The 24,570-nt window shown below is 35.8% G+C and overlaps 1 long non-coding RNA gene and 1 pseudogene across 1 annotated transcript; both read right to left on the reverse strand.

Moving 5' to 3' along the window:
• LOC136840221 (transcription termination factor 2-like) overlaps positions 1-20,505 on the reverse strand; it is a 23,424-nt pseudogene extending 2,919 nt beyond the window's left edge.
• A 1,962-nt stretch (positions 20,506-22,467) lies between these two features.
• On the reverse strand, positions 22,468-24,342 carry LOC136851238 (uncharacterized). The gene is made up of 2 exons (XR_010856830.1): positions 24,232-24,342; positions 22,468-23,539 (listed from the first exon to the last, which is right to left on the reverse strand). It is a non-coding gene; the product is annotated as an uncharacterized lncRNA (long non-coding RNA).
• Between the last annotated feature and the right edge of the window lie 228 nt (positions 24,343-24,570).

The following is a 24,570-nucleotide window of genomic DNA, read 5'->3' on the forward strand; positions in this document are numbered from 1 at the left end:
CAAGTTTGCTTACAGACGTTGCTGAGCTTACGCTTTTTCCACGTAATAGTCTATCTGCACTGAAGCACTTAAAAAAATTTTTCAGTTATATTTATGGATAATGAACTCATCTGTTGATAACACATTCTCTTCATAAAATAGCCTTACACTGTGTGCAATGCAGCCTAATGGACAAAGCAGTTTGCCCAAGTAAGAAAAAGAAAGAAAAAAGCACTCTGTACCTCTTTCTTAGTTCAGAGGTAGAGGAGTGCTTTAACACAAATTTGTTCCAATTGGTTCGTGATGATCCTAAGAGGATTTTGTTCTGTCCATCCTGGGTCTACCTAAGACCAACAGTGTTAATGATAATCTGCCTGTCTTTCTTTCTACTAAAAGCCACAGTCAGATGAAGAGCAGCTTATGAGCAGGTAATATAAAGACTGAACAGAATATCACATGTAACAAGCACTAACACAGAACGCAGCATTTGTTCAGGCCACTAAGGCATCAACACAACATAATGAGAGGAGTACCCAAGATAACAGTTGCCTGTAACATTTGGACCAAACAAGAAACCAGAAATGCCTTACAACCAACTAAGCAATCAGGTAGAGTAAAAGTAATGCAAGGAACAATTACCCAAGACAAGTGACTGGGGCTCACTTTGAGACAAAATGGCATGCAGATGGAAATCTGGGAATCTACAACGTAACCTCATGAACTGAGGTTGCCTAATGTGTATTACTGGGTTAAACACACTGATCCATAACTGGGTAGCAAGAACATCGTAGCCCAAGAGACAGGAAGTCCACTGACAACAAAATGAACACCAGAAAACCAGATGAAGCCAGAACATTTAGGTTCTTTCAGTTCTTCCAGCAAAGCTTTTACTCCTGACAGAAATTTTGGCAGCCTTGCCAATATGAAAGGATACACTATACCTGGTATAAAGAACCTGTTATTCATTTTCACATAGAATGGACTTGATACCTGCACTGAAGCTCTAATTAGCTAAGCAAGACTTGAAATTAAAGGGTGAGTGGCCCCAGTTGAAAGACGTGGGCTTAGCTGAATAAATTAAAATTTCCTGGTACTGTAACAGATGGTCTTGCAACTATGAAATATCAAGACATGCAATTAGCTGAGGAAAACAATATTCAGGATTATAACTCCCATTATGTAAAATTCTACTGTTTTGATACTTTTGCAAAAATATGAACTAAACTGACGAGTAATAACCAGTTAAACAGAGATATCAAAAGCATTCACATTACTGATTAGTTCCCTGAACATCCTAGCACACTTCCCTTGATTGTTCATAACCCTCTCAAGAAACACATAGGTGGGTGTTAACCACCATTATGCTTCATTTCATCAATCTCCACCTTATGGCCTGTTCCCAACAAGCCATCTCACATCTTTGACTTTACCTTGCTCTACCTTTAACATCTCCTAAATAGAGCAAATCCTTCAAGCAATCCATACAAGGGTTTAGAAGGGCAACTTGGCAGTTCTGTTAAACTACCTCGTGATCTCAAGCCTTCATCATCTTTCAAAATCAACGTCCAGCAAGTGAGAAAACCAGAGAAACTTACTTTTGGTCCCTTTGGGTTTGTGTTGAAGTCTTCAACGATGGAGGTTCGCTCTTTCACCTGTACCTGACCAGATATGGTATGGCACCTGATGCCCACCTCACGCAAGTGTTCTTTGACAACTTCCAACATACTCGTCCACTGGGAAACTATAACTGATTTTTCTCTAGTCCTCCTGGCGTATTTTTTTGGAGCTCTTCAATGACACACTCGATCTGTTTGTATACATAAATTATTTGTTAATACATAGAGAACAGAAATGACAAGGTAATACCATGGTACAAATAACATTTCAATCATAAAATCAACAAGTAATATGTAAACCCTATTAGCATAATCTGATACTTTGTCTGTGCGACAAATTATCTACTCAGCCTAAATGCTGTATTCAAAGAGTTTTCAACTTAGTTACAAGTAGTATTCAACAGACATGATACAAAGTACTAAGTTACAAGTAATACAGTTATGATACCAAGTACTACGTTTCCAACAAGTAATACAGTAAAAGTAATACTAAATGTAGATGAACAGCAACAGTTTGACTATCAAAGAACCAGGTCTTCTAATATGGAAATGAAATTGGATTACTGAATGCAAATAAAATCTTAACTTTGTCTCCCTAGAATGCAGCATTTGTTTAACCTATCTACTTACACAAAGTACAGCAAATATAGAATAAGCAGGGTTGAAAAGAGAAAACACGATCAAGAGAGAAGAAAATACTATCTTCATTGATGGCATGAGGTGACATCGTTACCAGGGAAAGCTAGTTTTGATTGTCCTGTACTTATATAATGAAATGCAAGGGTAACAATGGCATGTTACTGCTGCTGACTGAAATTTTAAACAGAAAAATAAAACTACAGTTGTAGATTTTATTTGTTTTCGCAAGGGGGCTTCACTCTTAACTGAGAAGCAAAAGATTGATAGTAAATGTACCACATCTTTTGCTTCTAGGAGACAACCCCAAATAAAAATAATTACTTTTTCTGAGCGAAACCTTAATAACTATAACAGAGCACAATTACATTTTTGAAGAACAAATCCAACACATGCAAAAATGACATCCTGGCCAAAAATGAATATCATTAAGCTCAAGACCTTACTTTTGAACTCCGTGAGCTGGGCTGGAAAATGGATTTTCCATGGTCAAAATGTTCTTTTGACCTTGGTATCAGCTTCCTCTCCTATATCATTTGTAGACCTTAGACTCATCTCTGCCATCTGTGACACAATATCCAGTTCCACCCCTTCATTATCAGCTGGATCAATTCCGTCTGCTTCGGTGTCAGTTTCAACCATCTGAAAGTCATTGTGTGCAGGTCAACATCAGTTACTTCAAAATGAAAACCAGTTTTCCCATGAACTAAAGTGGTACTAAAGGTTCTTTCTCAAGTTTCTTTAGCCTTATATACCTTTTACTTACAGTCTTATCAGCAATTACATTTGGTCTCTCCCTATTAAACCATCGATCATTTTTTAACTAGATTACATTTGGTCTCTTCCTATTCAACTATCAATCATTTTTTAACTAAACCTTTCTCAAATTTCCACGCTTTTGAACAGTAAATCCTTCAGGCAACCCTGATAAGGGTATAGAGATGCGACTATGTAGTCTTGTCAAATGACTTTACAATAACAATGATAACGATATGATACTATAACACATCACCTGGATGTGATGAGGTGTGACAGCCAAGTTGTCAATTCACATACCCCTTTAATAAGAGAAGGATGGGAACAAATCTGTCGGAGACGAAGGAGCAAAATGAGCAGGTGATGAGCTTTAACTTCCCCAGTCATACCCTCAACAGTAGCTGCTGGTAATGTTGGAGTATATTTATGATCTGAAATGAAGTTGTTAATATTATTACCAATTGCTAGTAAACCTGACTAATGGGTTAAATACTTGACTCATGGGTCTGAACCACAGTCTGTAATACTAAAATTACAATTGTATTCAGTATACTGTATTGATTTTTTTCAACTATTTATTAACTGGATAACTGAAACATGAAGAATCTGACAAAATATCCTTGACTGAATTGTTCTGAAAACTAGAAATTCATTGCTGGCTGAAGTTAAATTCATTTATGTGATCACATGTGCTCACATAGAAGACAAAAACACTATATTTATGCCACACAACTACAAAGCATAACAAAAACACTCATTAAACACATTTAACAAGGCAATAAAATGGCATAAACACATCCACAATGATTGAACATATTCTGCTGACAATTTATTGAAAAAGTGTTTTTATCTCTCAACATACCATCAGGTCTTCTGTAATTGAACTCCCATTTTCTCCCCATTTCAGTAATTTCTCTTGCTCTTTTTCTTCCTGGCTCTTCATATAGTGAGTCATAGTTGATCTAAATGAGGATGTAAACAATATTAGTATGCAAATAACAAAGCAAACACAAAATAAAAATTTGGTATCAACCAACCACATAAAATGTTAAAAATAATGGAATATCATAAGTCTTGACAATTCCCTTTAATTCTGTAGACAGCATGCCTTTGAATGATTTGAGAGAACTTCTAGAACTATGAAGTTATCAATTTTCTAATGGAAACTCAAGTAGACAATTGTGACGACCCTTATTTCACGATAAAACAACTGGACAGCCACGATATCCATTTATCTATTATCAGAATACAAAATGTTTACCAATTGATAAGCATTACCCTTTAATCATAATGCTAAAATTTAATTATGGAATAAGATATAAATTGTGATAAATCAAAATAAAATTCGACAAAATAAAACTTAGCAATAAGTGTACATACCTCGAGAACTGGAATATTCGGTCATACACTTCTCTTTCTCGTTGTGTTAAATTAAGTGTGTGCTGAACAATCTTCTTCTCAGGTAGCTCGACCAACTGTTTGCCTGTTTGTTGGTCAATCTGCAAAAGAAACCAAAAATTAAATACTTCCATAGACAGAATTACAAAACAGGAGGCATAGTTACTTTCGATAGTCACAGTGTTAACTAAAAAGTTACTAAAGTGCACAAACAACAAACTACAGCTAGGACACAGTACAAGAATATAGAACAAAACAGAATTTGGCCAAAGGCCAAGTGCTGGGACCTATGAGGTCACTCAGCGCTGAAACAAAAACTTACAGTAAAGTGGTTTGAAAGGTGTAACACAAAGAAAACCTCACAGTTGCACTATGAATCGACTGTTAGGAGAGGGGGGGGGAAAGAGAAAATGAATGGAAGTACAGTAAAAGGAATGAAAGAGATTTTACCTAAGGGCCGAAGGGACACTGCAAACAACCTTAAGTAATGCCTACAGTGCACTGCATGAGGTGCACTGACGGGACTAACCCGCTAAGGGGATGACAGGGTACTAAAACACTGATTTTACCTGGTCTTTAGTCCTCCGCAGCATGAGGGCTTTCACTATGAGTGACAATCTCCGCATTCCCTGAGCACTGTTATTAGATACTTGGAGTTTCCAACACTGCGAAAATAAAGAATAATACATCAACCTTGTTCATTCTCACAAAATACTTTGCTGAATGAAGACGCCTATTACTAATTACATTACACTTCAAATATTGCAAAAGGGCTAAATTCAAGATATGTTCATGATTTCTACTCTAAACCTAAGGACTACTAAAAAGGTTTTGCCTCAGTCATTAGTTTCATATGCTGTCATAACTTTTACTTCCCACACTAATGGACTAATCTTTTACAATTTCTATAAGAAAAGAATTTCAGGTCATGCACCTGTTAAGCCCAATTTACGTTTATCAAAGCTCCACACCAGGCTGCAGACATTATTTATAGCTGACTGCTACACATACCTATCAAACTGAAATGCACAAGTCATTCTCTACCCATGTGCCCTACAGTCATCATTAAGGACCAAAGCCCTGCTGAACATGCCATAAGCCTTGGAGACATTATGTTGAAATACTAGTAAGAACAACCACTTCCAAACTTGAAAGGGTCATCATATCAATACCATAGGTACTTCATCAATTCATAACTGTTTACCATCTAAAGCTACTGAAACGAAAAATTAACTTTTTAAATGAAGATGCTACTCCTTAGGGTGAAACAACTACAATATTTTGAACTTATTTCTTAGAGCTTTGTCAGAAAAAGCTAATTTTATGTAAGCAGAATTCACAAATGTGTACGATGTCTTTGCTGATCTAAATCGAAATATTTTAGATGTTCTATCTTTGCCTGAGATATCTTCAGCAGCTTAGCATGAAATACTAGTTCCCAAAAGCTTTACTACAAGGTACTACCAGCTACTTGTTGCATATTGACATGCTTCCTATGGTCATTTGCCAAGCAGCATTTTTGTTAACTTTAATCACAAGAGTTTCAAGTTTCAGGCATTTAAAAAATGCATCAACACCAACTGGCAGTTTTATGACCTACACTGGTGACGGCTTATAGGAATTGCAGATGATGCCCTTCGTTACAGTAAAACGAACTGGCAAGCACAACCTCCTGCCTACTCCTTTAGTGGCTGTCATACTAGAAGACTTTTCACTGTATTTTTGAGACATTCTGTATGAGTCTGAGGGAGAGAGAGAGAGAGAAAGAGAAGAAACTTACAGTGTAATCATCAAATGGTTTTGTTCGTAGAAACCGGACGAGTGAATACAAGTCCATTTCTTTATTCTGAACGGGGGTTCCAGTCAAAACCCATCTGCGGCCACCTCGCAACAAACAGGTAGCCTGGGAAGTTTTACTTTTGTGATTTCGAATCTGATGAGCTTCATCAAGAATAATCCTTGCCCATCCAACTTGAAACAATCTTCCTTGATTCTTAGCCTTGACCTGAGAACATACAAAAAAATTATACTTTTAAATGGAAGCCATATTAAATGTTTTAGTCCTTTAACACTGAATTTATCCTTTAACACTGAATTTAGACTTTCTTACCTCTCTGGTTGAAAAACCACAATATCGTAAAAACATACATTTTCACATATTTAATTTTCCACATGAAACATGGTATGTTATACTTTGAATATAAGCATGTCATTAAAATTTTGTGCTATCTAAATTAACAAACTGGATTATTCTCAAAACAAATGCATGAAACAAAATTGTACCTTTGGGACTTCATCTTTATTGCTCTTCTCATAGCCTTTGCCAGATGGAAAAGCCTCCTTCATCACAAGCTGGTAAGTCGTTACGACAATATCAAAATGAGCCAAGCTGAAAAAAATCAGAAATAAACCATTCAATAGCATCCAAGAGGAACTCTCAAAACGTACTTTTCAATAGCATCCAAGAGGAACTCTCATAACACTTATGCAGGTTTATTTGCCATTAAATAAATCAAATTAACTTACGCACGAATATCATACTCTCTGTTGGTACCATGATACACAAGGCACTTCAAATTCCCTTTAGCAACACGTTTCTTGACCTCACCTTCCCACTGACCTAAGAGTGAAGCTGGACAAACTACCAGAGTACCTTTTGAAGGAACTAGCTTTTTTCGCTTGGGAAGGGCTGATGGAGAGAAATCACAATTAGCACCTTCATCATCTTTACATTATTTTTTTTTTTATATAATTCAATGCAAATATAGTGGATAAGAGTACTATATCAATCTTGTCTGCAATAAATATTCAGCGTGCATAAAGTCAGGAAGAGTATCAATCTTATTTGCAATATGTATTAGTATTGCAATACTGTACTGCAGCATCAGTGGCTGGGTTAGACAAATAAATAATAATAACAAAGACAAAGGTTTAATGCCTACCATTGTAATGCAATGAAAACATTTTTTTAAAATCCTGTTTGTATGCAATGCAAAGAATAGAAAAATGGAGGAGCCTGACTTTAAGAAACAAGCCCATCTATTACAAGTACATTATTAAGAATAATTGTTCCATTAATCCAACCTTCTTCATATACTCAAGCCAAAATGACCTGTAACACACACTATCAAGAGATGAATAATCCACAGGTCAAATGACGTTTTGAGCTGATCTCTATATAGAAAATTATATTGCCACTCGAGAGAAACCCTACTCGTTATTCAAAGCAATCTTGACACTTGGTCCAAATAACATAGCTTCCCTTCAAGAATTCTCTCCATTATCATTTTCCTTGAGAATTAATAATGCATCATTTGTAATAATTGCAAATGCACTAAATCACTTGTATTCTGCTTTACTTGTGCCAGGTGTAATTAAGTACACAAACTTGTGCCAGGTGTAATTAAGTACAGAAACTCATTTTCATGAAATTCTCATACTCTGACTTCCCTTGGGTGAAAGTTAACAAATATGATGGAAGAAAGAGTACAACAGCACACAGCTAAATTATTCTAAGCCTAGCAGTAAGTGACTTTCATGATATAATGAGTGAGAGGATTTCCTACAGTGATGGAATACAGAATACTCCGCTTAAATGTGCCTTATGAGCTCTTTCATCAAATGAGAAACTCCAGCCAATATAATGTACTAGGTGTTAGGCTTTAAGTAAAACAAAAGACCTGTAAATTGAATAGGCATGCCATGTCTGTGCTGTCCTGTCATGCTTCACACCAAAACATTAAAGCACTTTATTTCTTAGAAGATAAAATAGTTACTCTTAAGAGTTTACAATATTTAAACCAACTGATATTTTACTGAATACTTTTGACTAAAGTGGAAAAATACCACAACATCTCCATGTAAGTCAAGCAAAAAACTGGGTAACTTACAGCCATTCAGTGCTTATGACAATGAAGTGATGAGGGTGAGTGGTTGGAAGGCAAGAGAGAGAGAGATTTAAAGGTGGAACTCGAAAATCCAATGGCTGCATCAAGAAGCAACAATTAGTGGTGACTTAAGACTGAAGCATATACTATATATTGGAATGAAGGTACAAGTAAGTGGCTCAAAAGGAAAACTACTAACATCTCTATTAATGCCTACAGTGCACCATGTGAGGTGCATTGATGGCACAACCCCTCCATTGGGAAGTACCCATGTATGTAAAATCTCTGTACAACCGATTGAAGTTCTAGAGCATTCACAACTGCTGCCCATTTTCCATTTTACTTTGGTTTCTTGAATCTTCAATTACCAGCACCTGAATCTACCTCAATTTCAACACTGCAAAATTTAGGCACTGACAAATAAATCAGTATATTTCTATAGTTTCAACAGAAGAGTTGTAGGTCCACTCATTACAATCAACCCTCTGCAACATTATACATACCAACATAATTTTTCTTTTGAATCCACTTCTCTTCATCGCTGTTTTTTTCTGCATCGCTCTCCTGGCTAGAATCATTGAGACCCACAAAATCCTCAGATATTTTTCCATCCTTGACAAGTTCACGGTGCTTCAGGATCAAGGCTATCATTGTAAGTGTCTTGCCAAGACCCATATCATCAGCTGAAAGGAGTTGTAAATTATCTTTCAATGAAAGAAAGACTTCTTTGACTTAGATTTTGACAAACACCATGTTCTATTACATACATAATGCAGCAAAACTGTTTTCCCAGTAAACACAGTAGTCTTCATAATTCCTGGTTAGATGTTCCTGATTATGAACAAAACTTACATGAAAAATATATTGCTAGAGAGGAAACACATCCTACAATCTAGAAATTAATATTCCTTAAACTGCTACCTATTCTGAAGTCTTGAAAAATACAAAAAAAAATAATTTTAAAACTTTAATATATTGTAATAAAAAGGCCTTAAACCCCTACCTGGTCCTCACATATTCAAAGAATACTAGTTGGCCTTCAACCTTTATACTGGTTCATGTACTACTGGTGCACTGGAATTTTTTAGTTTTCTTTTTACATTACTATATTAATATTATTATTCTCCAACTTTGTTTTATCTTCTCCTCTCCTTATAACTGTTTTACAATTCAGCTTTGCTTTTTCATATGTTATATCATTTACTGTATACTTTACTCATGTGATATATTTGACATTAAAGAATTTGTGTATTAGCCTTCACAATAATTAAACATCCAATAAAAATTTTCCTAAACTCCATTCACCTGGCATTCTTTTTCCCACTACCTCCAGAATCTGCCATACATTATATTGGAGCAAAAATCTAACGATCATCTTCCATGCCAGAAAAACATATTTTGAGAAGCATTCGCTCTATGTATATTCTCACCTAACTGCTCAATTTCTTCAACTTTACTTTGCTTCAATTGCCTCTAAGAAAAAATCCTTCGAGCAAGCCTCATGAAAATAAAGAAATGCGAGTCAGTCACCACACTGGCACCCTTTATATTAATAATTTTCACTCTTCAACATACTTCCATCATAAAATGAAAAAGAAAATTACAAAATTAGGTAACTGAATACAGAATTTTAGGGTAATGCCCTAGACTTTATTCAAGATTACAGTAACTTACCAAGTATTCCACCACGAGGAAGCTGACTTTCGCCACAGCAACCATGCCAAAGCTTTTCTTTGGTGGGGCATCAATGGCACTAAAAGTTCATCCGGATCTTCTTCCTCCACTTCATCAACATTGGGAGCACTTTCTAAAGCATCATGGAGTTCTTGCACAGCTTCTGCTGTCACTCTGATCATCTCCCGTTCCCGCTCTTAAAAAAAGATTAAAAATTTAATTCCTCCAGAGTATAAACAAAATTTTGGGGGCATTGTTTCCATTTCACTGCATACGGAAAATCTGACTATCATAAAATATATGAAGTATCCCTTCACATTATAGAAATTGTCATTACAATGCTTACTTTAATACTTGTAGAAAATCTTAAAAATATAAAATTTTCTGATATAGCAAATGGTTTGTGAAAATGTCCGTCCTTAAAACAACAAGGTACTTCAGAATATATTCTAATTTCACACAGGTAAAAAGGTTTAGCACATAAATTCCGTTGTGTACTTACTCGAAGAGATTTTTCCTCCATAGTTGCGAGCACCATAGTCCATCGCAATGTCATACATGGCATCCATATCAAATGCTGCACGATTACGTTGCGAATCCTTTGATGCTGATACTACTGTAGACTCAAGCCCATAGTCTGTTAACTTTGACTGCTTGTAGTGCATCTTGGGTCCTTCCACTGGAAAATATTAAACTGTCAAAGCTCCCAATGAACAATCTATTTTAAATTATACAGATTACACTTTAATTAAAAACCTCATCATTAATAATTAACAAAGTAACCATACCACCGAGTTAGGCTACCCCAAAGGCTTTGTTCTTAATGAGTAGTTTGGATCTTATTTAATATGCTCCAATGCTCCAAAATATTAAATTCTAAAATACACCAACCACAATAGTTGCTTGAGGTGGCTTTTGTGCACTTACAAACTTTTTTGAGTGAGTACACCATCCTTATCTTTCATGTATGGCTTATGTTTCCCTTGAAACTCTGAACTACACTTTAATACAAAACAAATATATGTTAAGACAGGAAGAATTATACATACACTGTATGTGGATCATCTGCATAGATAATTTAGTGGTGGTAATAGTGTTGTTATGCATCTTTAAAGTGAAAATTTACTAGAGCACTGGAGTGCCTCCATGAACCTTAAACGAAGTAGAGAAATGTTCACCTTCGATGACTCCCAAGAGAATCATGAAGGTTCATACTTAAAAAGGATTACATATAGATAACCACAATGAAATTCATACAGTATATAGAAACAAGTAAAAATTATTAACTATATAGGGAAAATGTGAGTAAGAAGGAAAAATGCAATATGAAGGTGAGTCATTGTAAAGGCTAGACGCAGAACAACAATGAAAAAGGTACAATAAACAAAGAAATAGGAGCTTTCAAACGAAACATGATCTTTCAGTAGTAAATGAAATGTTTAAGTCTTAACTTCTGACTCAAAATCACAAAAGATGTAGAACTGAAAGTTATCAGTGATTGGTCTTACTAAATTTACCCATTATTAAGTCTGCAAGTAACAAACAAATAATTTTTTTGATAGTTTCCCAAAAATAATTAAACACAACACAATATACAAGCCTTAAGTTCAAAGGAAAAAAGTAATGCATATATAACCATGAGCCACAAGACGTAGATATTACTGTGCAGATATATGGGTTTTGACAACTAATTGCACTGTGAAAAGAATTACCTGTGATAATATCTGGTTGGGTCGTTTTCATCTCAATATTCTCCCTTAACTGCAACATCATTACATCCTTCTCTAAACTGGCTATGCGCGCTTTAAGCCTTGCTCCGCCATCTGGAAGACTTCTGGGGTTTGCTGCTCGATAGACCATCTGATACGGAAATCAACATTGTTACCGAAATTTAATGATTTAAGCATATATATATTACTTTTTATTTTAAGTATCATTCATGAGAGCATTTTAACACTGCATGTGGGTTCCAGGAGTACTGAGGGCAAACTTCCAAATTTTTTTTTTTTTGTCCCACTGTATCTTAGTAATTAAGGTCATTTGCTCTTATCACCCATTTTCATTATTACACCAAACACACACAAGCTAAATACCATTATGAAAGGGCATGAAAAATTAAGTCTACAGTTAAGTTATGCATCAAAATTGTAACATTAAAAGCAAATGAAAATGCATTATCAGAATATCAAAATTACCTTTGTCATTTCAGCAATCTAAACATTAATAAAAAGCATCAAAACTTTAGTTTCTTATTCCTAAGATCTATAACAAATTGAGCAAAATTTTAAAAATGCAATAGGCACTAGCAATTTACATTATTTGGTAGAGGCATAAAGGTAACTGCCTTGTCTTAACAATCAAGTTCACACAAAAGCAAACGTACTTTGAGTTCTTCAAGCTTCTTCTTCTTTGATTCTAATTCCCAAGCAGTTCAGTTCCAGACGACTTAACCTCTGCGACCACCTGTGAAGTTTTTCCTGATCTACATCAAAACTGAAATAAATAAAACATTTAATTCAGCCTTGTCACACTAGAAACTCCAGCATTTAGAGAAAACAGAAGTATGGAAAATGTCTTGAGAGTCACTGAATTATATTAGTAAAGTAATTCCCATTCAGATACTGCTCTCATAGTCCAAGCTGACAGATGAAGAAAGTGCAATTAGGCACATAGCTACTGACCATGCAAGACTAGAGGTACTAGGAAGAAAGAATTGTTGGATGACCTATCTGCAAACACCATCAACAGAAGACAAAGTGTTAGGAGAGGTCTGTGTGAAAAGAACAGGGAAGATATATACTGAGAAGGAAATCGGAGATCATCATCATACATAGAAGAGGAAGCAGATGTGCTGGCAACAAAAAAATAAATTGACTATTCAATATAAACAAAAGTAGAAATGAGTTTACAGGAATTCAACAGAGCTAGAAATGAGTCTAACATATCTTCCTCGTTCTAATTTCTCCCCAGCAATTATAAATGATCCAGAATAGTAGGCCGTGAGTGACATATGAATGCACTTGTCTTAAAACATTGTAGAAGAACAGCACATGTATGAAGCTAAAATATGTGCAGGATGTATCAAAGGACTCCTGCATCAGACAGTAGAGGCCACTCCTTGAAGTACCTAACGTCCCAAATTTCAAGTGTATTAACTCCAGTTGGTGCTGTGGCCAACTTACTTCCAAAACCTTAGGAACAGTCTACAATGGATTCATGTCATCAAACAGAACATTTGTGCATATAAGTGGTTAACAAGTAACTGCAAGTTTATTCAGTCTCACACACACACACACACACACAAAGAATAGAGAACAAAAATCAAAGTGGAAAAATCAGTTAACACTGCCCACAGATAAAAATAAAAGTAGCCCTCAGTTTTTATTGCAGAGTAAAAAAGAATTACAAAACAACAGCAATGAGAGGCTCATGAAAGTCTGTCAGAAGTTACAGTAAACCTAGCATAAGCAACAAGGGTTTGTCCACCCATTACCATTTTGTGACCACTAACCGATACATTTCTGAAAGGCTTCCTTTTCGCCGTGCTATTTCCTGTTCCAGGAGCTGCATTTTCTTCCTCATTTTCATACCACCATCTGGAAGACTCCCTAAATCAGCTCTGCTATACCTAATCTGAAAAAGATCCAAAGTCACTTTCACCCCTTGACATGATTACAGTGTAGGTTCCAAAATCATAAGAAAACCTAAAAAAATTAACTGAAATAATTATTTTAAGGGTTATGATTACTTTTCAGAGAATTCAAAGTTCAATTAAGGGTTATAAAGAAAAGCTGTCAGTGACATAGAAAATTATCAAAATCAAGAAGTACTCAACACATTCACAATACCCTGTATGATGTATAATATGCATAATGAAAATAAAAGTTTATATAAAACTTATTATACCTTTTTTTCTCAAGCTTCCTCTCCAATTCTTTCAGTGTTGGTGAAGCGGGTGTCTGAGGACTGTCAACCACAACAATTGAGGATTCCAACTTATTCTTGGCTGGTGGACTCTTGACATAGGAGATATTGGCTACAGGAGAACGAGCCGTACCAAATACTGACGTCTCAGAATGAATAGATGTTTCCTAAACAGAAAAGTATTAACATAAAATACAAAGCCACACATTCAATGAAAAGTTCTATTTACAAATCAAAATCATACATGGTAGTGTTGGCTGTACAGCAACTTAAAGAATAAATCAAAAGACCCTTTCAGAACTGGTGAAACAAATTTGTGAAATCTTCACTTATTTTCAGAATTTCTTTTTTTATTATTCTTGGCTTCAGCTATACCTATCTAGGCCACAAAATCTAATCTTAAGCTTTTGCTACACCAGAGACTAAAGCCTTTTTTTTTTTTTTTGTGGGCAAACCATTGCAGTAATGTAAGTGACACTTCACACATTTTTATTTTTATCATGGTCAAACCATGTTTCAGAACTATCAGTTATATATGGTCAGTTACTAAAGGAATACTCACGAAGGAATAATAATCAATTAATATGGGCAACCAAACTTGGCAATAAGTATGGAGCAATAATCAATTAATATGGTGCTTGCAATTTTTATCATTTACACAATACAGACACCTCTATTTCAATGAAAACAATTTTACTGAGGAGATTTTATTGATGTTTTCTCTAGATTTATAAAATATGTACAGTAATACACATTGAAAATTACTCCTAGAAATGAAGAACAATAAGCCAAATGTCTATCACATCAAATTACAAGTATACTGTAGACATATTTTTTAATGGTGAAAATATCCACTGATATTTTTAATATTAATATTTTTAATGGACATTTTTAAGTTAATACAGTATAGTATAACTTAATATCTTAACAGACACTGGCTTATTATTCTTACTCCCTTCTCCTTTTTAGGAATAACTTCCTTTGCATTCATGTACATATTTTGTATATTTGGAGAAATCAATAAAACCTCCTTAATGAAACAGTCACACATTTACATAAAGGCAAGCAACAAATGCTTACCCCTTCAACGCTGTTGACGCTGAGAGATTGGCCAACGCTTCCTCAAGTTCTTGAATTTGATTTTTAATCTTGGAGCCCCCATCTGGCAATGCAGACAGGTTAGTTGTTTAATAATTTCTGAAACAGTAGGATAAAGATGTAACATTAAATTATGAATGTTAGTGAAAATGTTCACTGCATCAGCTTCAATACCACTACATTATTGGGCTATGAGAGAAAAATATTTCTTAATAGAGTTCAAAGTACGTTTCACATGCTATGTTAAGTTGACAAACAGAATCTCAAAGCTCTGTTCAATTCCTATGATTAAAAGCATTGATTTCTTCAACTACACCAATATAATCAACTTGAAATAACTTCCTGTATGGCAAACCCAAAAATGCCAAACAGTTACATGGGAAGAGACCTTTCATCCTAGAGGCAACAAGTATTGCATAAATTTCACAGTAGGTACAGAATTTTGTTCAATTACCACCTGAAAATTTGGATATTTTTATTTAATAAATGACTTACTCACCCAGTCAGGCAACATGATTTAAAACTAACTTGCCCCAATCAAGCTTTCAAAGCCTAACAGTTGGACAACCATTAATATTAATGCTACCCCTACCTAATTGCTACACTCCATACTTTATTACTTTCAAGTATTAAAAGAAAATACATAAAAGAGGTGGAACTGCAAATTTTAGTATAAATAAAGCTCTGCTGTACAGTAACAGCTCAAATTAGAGAGACACTTTGTTACTTATCAGAAAGGCCAGAACCCCTAAAGACCCTATAGCCTGCGTTAGTATTTTCCAGATATCTTACAGTTAACAGCAATTCCACGTAGTTCCTACCTAAAATAACCTCTACATTACTCTTAACATTCAATCTAAGAAATATAAAAAAATTATCACATCCAAAAGGTAGCATAAGAAAAATAACTATAATATGGTAGCTGACAAGCACAAAAGTCTGCTAAATTAAGATCTATTAAGTTGCAGGTTTACTTTTATCAATTTCCTATTAACATTTATACTTTTGCAATTTCCTTATAAAATTTATAAAGTGTCTTGCAATAATTAAACAAAAACCCACCTTCTTCTCCTTCAATTTCATCTTCATTTCTGAGGATGTTAGATCTGCTACAACAAATGATGATTGTAGAGACTGGTTGCTTGGTGATACTATCAATTTACTGTCATTCTTGTTAGGTGAAGGGGTACAATAAGGGGGTGACGAGTTTCCTACAGATTCATTCAAAATGCTGTCCTTCTGAGGAGTCTTTTGGACCTCTGGTATACTGACGAGGGAGCCTGAGGAATTTGGCGAGTTTTTCTTTTATTTGTGGGGATTTCTTCTTTATTTTAAATTTGTGCCCATATTTTTCTTGAGGAGTGAGTGCCTTGTCCTTTTCTGGGAAGACACTGGCGTAACAGTTTCTCTGACTCCAATGCAGGCACCTTGAGATACCTTTTCTACACTTTCTGGTGAGGCAGATATAAAGGAATCCAAACAACTTTCTGTTTGTAAACGACTTGGTGGTGTCGCAGATTTCAAATTTGTTACAGATGCCTCTTCATCATCACTTTCTATTCGACTGAACAATTTTTTCTTAATTACTGGAACGGGAGGAATTTCTTCTAAAGAACCAGAAGAATCAGCAATGTTGTGACTTTCATTTGATTCCTGGCTCTCAGTATCATGCTGAGGAGAAATTTTACCTTTTCCTTTCTGATAAACACTGGTATACTGAGGTATGCTGAGGTCACTTTCATCTAATATCTCGCTATGGGGTTCCTTCTTCCTTGTTCTGTTTTCCAGTGGACTTTCTGAGTAATCAGCTTCACTATCTTTCTGAGAAGAGTCGTCACTGTTGTCAGGACTGGACATCTTTCCACTTCGGGAATATTCAGACACATCAGATTCACTTTCAACTGAGGATTCATCACTTTCAATTAAACATCTGGTTTTAGATCGTTTTCCAGTAAAAATAGGACTGTCATTATCTTCATCTGAATCTGCTCCTGCTTTGTTAGAACTCCGCCAACCAGACGTGTCCAATGTTGGAGTGCTACTCATTAACTTTCCATTTTGCTTCTTGCCACTAACTTGAAGATGATCAAACATCTTCTCCTTAGGAGGAGATGATGCACTGGCACACAACGAAGAAGGGAGAAGGTCTGGCAGATCATTTTTCTTGCTTCCGCCAGCAGGTTTTATGACTTCTTTCAAATTTGGAAGACTCTCTTCTTCTGAATCTGATATGATTTCTCCTTCTGATTCCAAAACAACTTTGTTTTCACAGCCTGAATCTTCTAATATTTCATCATCAGACTCTGGTACATACACTTTATCACTGCTACTCCTACAAACACACATAAAATGATGGTGGAATTAGTCTGTACACTGGATAAGCCATAATATCAGTGAAATTTTAATATATATAACATCATCCACTCATGTCCAGGTCACAAGCAAAAATCTGTATTTAAAACAACTACTCAACTGTTGCAAAATGAACTAAGACATAAAAACACAAATTGAAAAACATTTATTTAAAAGTACAAACCATTTCCTAATGTCTTTACCAGTACAGGCAGTCCCCAATTTATCGGTGGGGTTCCTTTCTGACGGCGTGATGATAACCGAATAAGCGAAAATCAATTTTCTGTTATTGGCAATTGGCGCCTCTGTTAGGTACATATCAGCGCCGATAAGCGAAAATTGGCGACTTTCTGCGCTGAAAATCACAGATTTTCATCGCTAGACAACCCCATAAAACCAGATCACCGATAACCGAGCCCGCCAATAACCAGGGACTGCCTGTATCAATATGTAAAAAGAACATTTTCCAAACTGTCTCATTACAAGTGGTTAACTAGAGGATGAGGAAACCTCACTGCCTTATTTGTTCCTGCAGAACAAGGTGGTTCTTGCAGTCAATCATCATTATTTTAAGCTAAAAAAATAATTGATCAAAATAACAAAGGAAGTAACAATCTGGCTAAAGATACATTTGTGGAAAAATTAAATGAAATATAGAATCAAACTCTTGAGCCAAAACTCCCAACTGCAAAACAAATGTTGCAAATTGGAGTAATTTACTGAGGAATGCTAATCAAAAACAGCACAATAAAGGGACTATAAATATCTAAAAAGACTGCCTCATTACATAGTCGAAAATATCATGAACTACCACAAACACAAGCACTAGAGTTGGGTAATGGTTTGTGCTTTTCTTGGATCACGTAGCTTTTACAACAAACCAAATAAAATTTAGGACAAGAAAAAGAATGTTTCATTTACCCTCTGGAACTACCACGTTCACTACGCAGAGGCCTAGGCTTGAGTAACCCGAACCGATGAGATCGGGGGGTATTGCTAAAATCTTGGTCAGAGCTTTCTGGGGTGCCTGGGATAATATCAGGAGAGTTCTCCACCGAAGTCACAGGACCAGATTCTATGCCACTTGTACTGGCATCTGATGTCCTACCCCTCCACTGATGAAAACTCTGCCGCACAGAACAATAGCATTACACAAATAGAAAATTCAAAGCTTTCGGTTTATGATTACAGCTCTATCAATCAATTGCTAACAGCTTCAGATTACAAAACTTTAAAACAATGACTTTTATATTGCAGATCATATGGCTATGTTTAAGAAAATAATCAGACTTTTTCAGTAATGCACATTCAATTCTTTTGTTTACATTCTAACAGACAGCACAAAGTTCAAAGTCACACGCCCACACACACACACACACACAGAACTTTCATTTTATGTTATCTTCCAACAAATGCACCCTATTTAGTATAAGCATATTGTTACAGTGTCATTATAAATTAGTTTAACCAAACTACTGAGCAAACATTTCTAGACACTTACAGGGCTCCAATGAAGGAATAGCTCTTAAATGAGAGATGAAAACTGGAGCAGGGCAAAGTTGAAGAAAGTGAACTACAAGGTGGAATGAGATTATAGGAAATGTAGGAAAAATAAAAGGTAGAAAGCAAACAGCTGGAGGCTGAAGGGAACTCAAGTATCGATCCCCAAATATGAAATGATGAAATGATACCTTAATTAAAGTATGATTTTTAAATATTCTACACGTTAACATTAGTCTTTCAGACAGAAGAAAGATTTACGGTACAAGTCTTTACCTTCAAAACAAAATCATAATCTGTATTATACCTTTAAGAAAAAATGTACAATAATCTGCATAATACCTTTATGAAAAATGTACAATAAGTTATTAAGGAAAATACTGCATGTCCAAAGGAAATCAACGTGATTTGCCATACAGACTTCACCATGAACACCCAAGTTTGTAGAACACTGGGACTAAATCTGTAAGTTATCTGATAAATGCATGTTTCTAAGTTAAGGTCAAGTGCTGAATATTTAGTTGGTATTGAGCTCAAAAGTAAACTTAGGCTACTCCCACCACTGATTGGAATGTAGGGTAAAGGGTCACAGCTTATTTGGGGGGACAGGGGATCCAAGGGGGAAAAGCACCCCCATCTCCCTGCCTGGTTAAGGCACAGCATCCATAATCCCTCTGAAACAAGATAGCACAGCATGCCTACTACAGTAGCCCTGACCCCACTCTGCATTTGATCTGGTTATTTTTGGAAGACTCCAGCCACCTCCCACTTTATAATTTATATTTAAAAAAAAAAAATTTTCCTCTCAATACATAACCTTCCCAAATGCTTAATAACAGAGAAAAATAATTAATCAAATTACGACTTATAAGGTATGACAATACCGGGCCCCCAAACCCATTCATAGCTAATACGGCAAAAATGTAACCAGTACATGCGGTCAGTCGCTCCTTCTTGTTAGTGTGCTGTTCTAGGTTACGTTAGGTTGGTATTTTTAGGTTCTTTTAGTGCCCTATCATTTCCTGGCCATTTCTGCATGAAAAGCCCAAAATGGTTTTTCATGCAAAATGGGTAACTGGCATCTTTCGAAATGGGTGGCTGGAGTCTTCCGAAAATTACCATCGATCCTAGGCTACACACAAGCAACAGGGTCATATTAGTAGAAAGTCAAGACAAAATGCCAAAAACTACTTCTGACGCAGAAACCTACATATTATAGCTTTAGCAGGCGAATGTATCCTGACCCACCGACCTACATCGGTAACATGTCAAATTAGGTTAGGTTAGGGAACTTAAAATGGCCGTGTGTACATGAAGTTTTCAATTTGGGAATAAAAACAGATAAATGCGTGAGCGAAACAAGAAATACCCCTTAGGGAACACTTTAAATATATGACGAATCTCAGGGTAAACATGGCCAATCTGACACGAGTCCAGGTTGGCAACCATATTCGGGCACGGGTATCTACCCTAAATCCTAGCCTGTGCCCACCTAAATGTCTAATTAAATTAAAACAATCATTACTCAAGCTTCCTCACTCTCTATTCACGTTTTCCTCACTCTCCCTCTTACCATATTCGTATTATTCACCCTCCCGGAGACACCACAACAATCACGATTTCTCCTCCAACGGGTTTGTTTTGATACTGAGCCTCTGAATTTTCCCACGTCTGTTTTCGACCAATGGCGAGGCAGCAAGGAGAATTTTGACCAATGGTCGCCGAGTTTCTATTCCCCGGCGAGACGAACCAATCAGAGAGGTCGGTGCATACCGTCAAGGCTATGAACAAGTGAGTACACGATCTTCAGAGATGGAATTAGGAAAGCAATATAATCAAAATATTGAAAAAGGAATTTGCGATCACTGTTAATCGTTAGAGAAATAATAACCACACAAACGATATTCCATATGAAGAGACAAGCATTCATGAATATATATAGTTACCAACAAAGTCAACTAAAGGAAGATATAAAGATGACTTAATATGATAACAGAAAAAATAAACAAAGATAGTATACGTAGTCCTTTATCAAAGATACCCAGTTATCTTGTGTATGTCCGGTCTCCTTAGCCGTAATATGCTCACAGCTTATCAAAAAACTAGCCAAAACTGCCTTTTTGGTGGGCTGCCGTTTATGATAAACGTTTTTCCTTTCTACTAAAAATAAGAAGGGCGAATCCCTTGCAATAAATTGTTCTATAACTTCCTATATCTCCTTATGCCAGCCAATTTGCCTGTGCAGTATTTTTTAGTGTCTTTAACCACAAGCGTTAACACAGTAGCCATCAAATCAAATTCATGGAAACGGTATTTTATTCTTAGTTGCCTGGGATTCTGAGAGCCTTCCATAAAATTCACGATAGAAAAGGGTCAAGACAACAGCCCTTCATTTCGAGATGTATCAACAGAATAAAAAAAATGGGTTCCCAAAGTAAATCCATACATATAAATTCTTACGGTGATTGCCTTTCATAATTCTAATATCTAAAAGCTAGAGCCCATAAACTTGGTAACCCTCAGATAAATTTCTAAGTTGCTCTTGTGATTTAACGTCTCCTTAGTTTCATGACCGTTACCGTAAAAAACAAGCAATATTTACCATTTTAATAGCGAAAAAAGAAAGTGGCTAACGGTTAGAGAGAAAAATTGATCCTGTCACTGTAGGCTACTTTAGAAGTAATCACTAAAAATCTTTGGGACAACATAAATTTGTATTTCATGTAGCCAGAACTATCCCTAAATTCCTGTAAAACCAAATTGGGAAAGAGAAGGAAAATGATGGCTTACGTTAAGAACACAGGAAGAAATCTCGAAAAATGCATCGGCCTGCACAAAATTAGTGAGTTTTACCAGATAAATAATCCATTGGCCATGCCAAACAATGCTGGTATTTGAACCACAGAATGAATTGTAAGGATGGTCATTTTTATCCGAATGCAATAAGTTAGAGTGCCGTAGGGTTGCGAAGGAGGTACTAGATTAGTAGGCTACACTCAGTACAAACGGTGGCTGGAAAAAAAATCTTAATACCGAAGATTAAAAAAAAACAAGCCATAGGCCTACTAAGCTCTCCAGATGCGTCAGAGAAGCTAAAACAGTCCACATTTATTTCTTGGACTGACAAAGCCAAACACTTGACCGTCGGGCCCCACACCGAGCATTAACGCCCTCAACTGAGCAGCGGAGAAGAGCCGATTTAGAGGCAAGTTCCATCGACTAGTCCCGCTACTTCTGCCTAGCAAAACTTTAGAAAAAAAAAAATTATCCTGACATTCTTATTTATGTTTCATATAGCTTACTACAGGGAATGGGTCCTCATAAAAGCTTTACGATTTAGAGTGGATTATTTATATATAAAGATTTATGCCCAAGAATGACTTAGTTTATCCCACCCTTTAAGAACGAGATTGAAGAACAGTCTTCATTATCATCGTGGCGACTTGGGGAACTGACGTTCACAGAAAGAGCTTACATATGATAATCTGAAAATCAGCGGCCATCCCAAATAACCTATAATTTGGCAGAAATTTTAAGTCTTTAAACAAATTTCGACAGGAAAATCTTTAAAGGAATTACTCTTTTGACTAATCATCGAGTTAAGTTTAAAGAACTCATAACTTATTAACTTTGGAAAATAAAAAAAGTTTAGGACTTACATGAATTTATTTTGAAATGACAAATAGACAATTTTACAATCTGAAATATACGAAATACAAATGGAGTTTAAACAGATCAAGATTAAACAGTTTCCAGAACGTACCAAAAATCATTCGAATTTTCAATGAAGCCATTTAGGTGAAATAGTCTTGAAAGTTGAGCAAACTTCAAGTCGGATAAAACACTCAACGGGGAGTATGTTACAACTAAAACTTAATATTAAAACTTAACTCTTAATCACAGCTCCAAAAGTTATGATTCACAGCTCTCAATGTATGGCATAGAAAACTATCAAGTACTGATTAAATAGGTCTGTCTTTTATAGGATTGGAATTAAAACCTTAAAAACGACCACTTAGCACCACAAAAAAATTAAACTTAATAAAATACTCAAATACTCTACTGGACAAGACTAACTTAAAACCAGAGATCAAATCACGTAACTAACAAATTAAAAAGTTATCAGATGGAGACTAGCGTTACCCCTGTCAACTACATCGTGTTCTAGCGTTACCCCTGTCAACCACATCGTGTTCCAGTCCAAGCAAGCCCAATTTTATATTTTCGGTATTTTTTTTACATTTTCATAATTTTTTATTGGCATTACATTTAGCAACCTATCTCACCGCATCACCGCTTGTTTGATATGAACGAACAGCCTTCCAGTTCATATCTGAAACCAAGAGGGGTCGTAAATAATTGCTAAATGATCAACCATGAAGAGCACTCACAATGCTAGCAAGATCTGTCATAGTGTCGAGGAAGCATACAGTAGGCTACCACCCCCGCCAACTTGACACTGGAACAGGCTAGCAGTGCTCATTACAATTGCCCTTATTTCCTGAACAGCCTGTCCAGGATCTTCTTGCGAGAAAACTTCAGGGTGTTGCTGTTGGGCTTCCGCTGCATGGAAGAATCTAAATATCTCCTCTCTGGCAAATTCAGAGACTGTTCCAGGTTGGACCAGTTTTCCACATAGCCATTGCATCTGGCTGCGTGGACTTTCTCCAGCGGAGTCATTCTCAGTGTACGTGGGTCGATGTATTCGTAGATGTCGTCCTGAAATTTACAAGGAAACATCAGTACATTTACAATTACAGTATTGGAAATTAGAACTGAGAATTTAAACTTGGATTATCAAGTTCTCACTATTCTGTTAAAAATAAATCAGAAGCTAAAAGTCATAAACGATGCACTTGTCACAAGTAGCACTGAAGGTTTCAGTTGATTTAAGAAAATCTTGCCTGTAAAACTCATATCTGATCCGTACTATCCTTAACTATTGAATGTATTCAGTAGGGGCAAAATGACCAGTAATTAAGGATAGATGTAAGCAGTCTTTACGAAAAGTTAATTTCATACCCCAAGTCCTTTTAAATAAGAAAAAATAAACGTCACCGAATTCTAAATGTAACGACTCGACAGAGGTCTACAAACTAAATTGATAAGAGATTTAGTCTTAAGACAGCATCCACATTATCTACTTGCAACAATATATCACAACACTAACAGCAAACAGCAGTTATTTAAATGACAATTACGTTTAAACAATTAGAAGGAGAGAGACTACCTCGAGTATTAAATAAATGACATCTTTTCCTTATCCAACTTACAGTTTAAAGAGAGATTACAGAAAAAAAGGAGATATTACGGGGACTGGAAAACAGAACTCGTAAAACTAGAATCCATAATAATAATAATAACAACAACTCGAGGTACCCAGAAAGTTTAAAACAGAAACTCAAACTTACACAAGATACAGTGTTAGAATCCATACTAAACAAGAAACTAACAGTCTTCGAAACGATGCTTGAGACTAAGTGGTGTTCCAACTGGATCTGAAGAATTCAATTCCCTTTAGTTCCCTTTTCTGTTTACAGACGGCGCTTTTCGAGGGAAATAGCCTTAATGGTACTTTTCTAAAATAGAATTGGTCTAATACTAGTTTGGGAAATGGTGTTGCTAATTAAGATTGCTGTTTTTTTTTTCAAAACGTTTAAAAGCAAGCGGGGAAATGATATTATTTCGTGATTTGTGTGTGTAACGGAGCTTATAGAAAACATGTATTCAGTTGCACATCACGGTCTAGT

Source organism: Macrobrachium rosenbergii, chromosome 1 (assembly GCF_040412425.1).
Source record: "Macrobrachium rosenbergii isolate ZJJX-2024 chromosome 1, ASM4041242v1, whole genome shotgun sequence".
NCBI lineage: Eukaryota > Metazoa > Arthropoda > Malacostraca > Decapoda > Palaemonidae > Macrobrachium > Macrobrachium rosenbergii.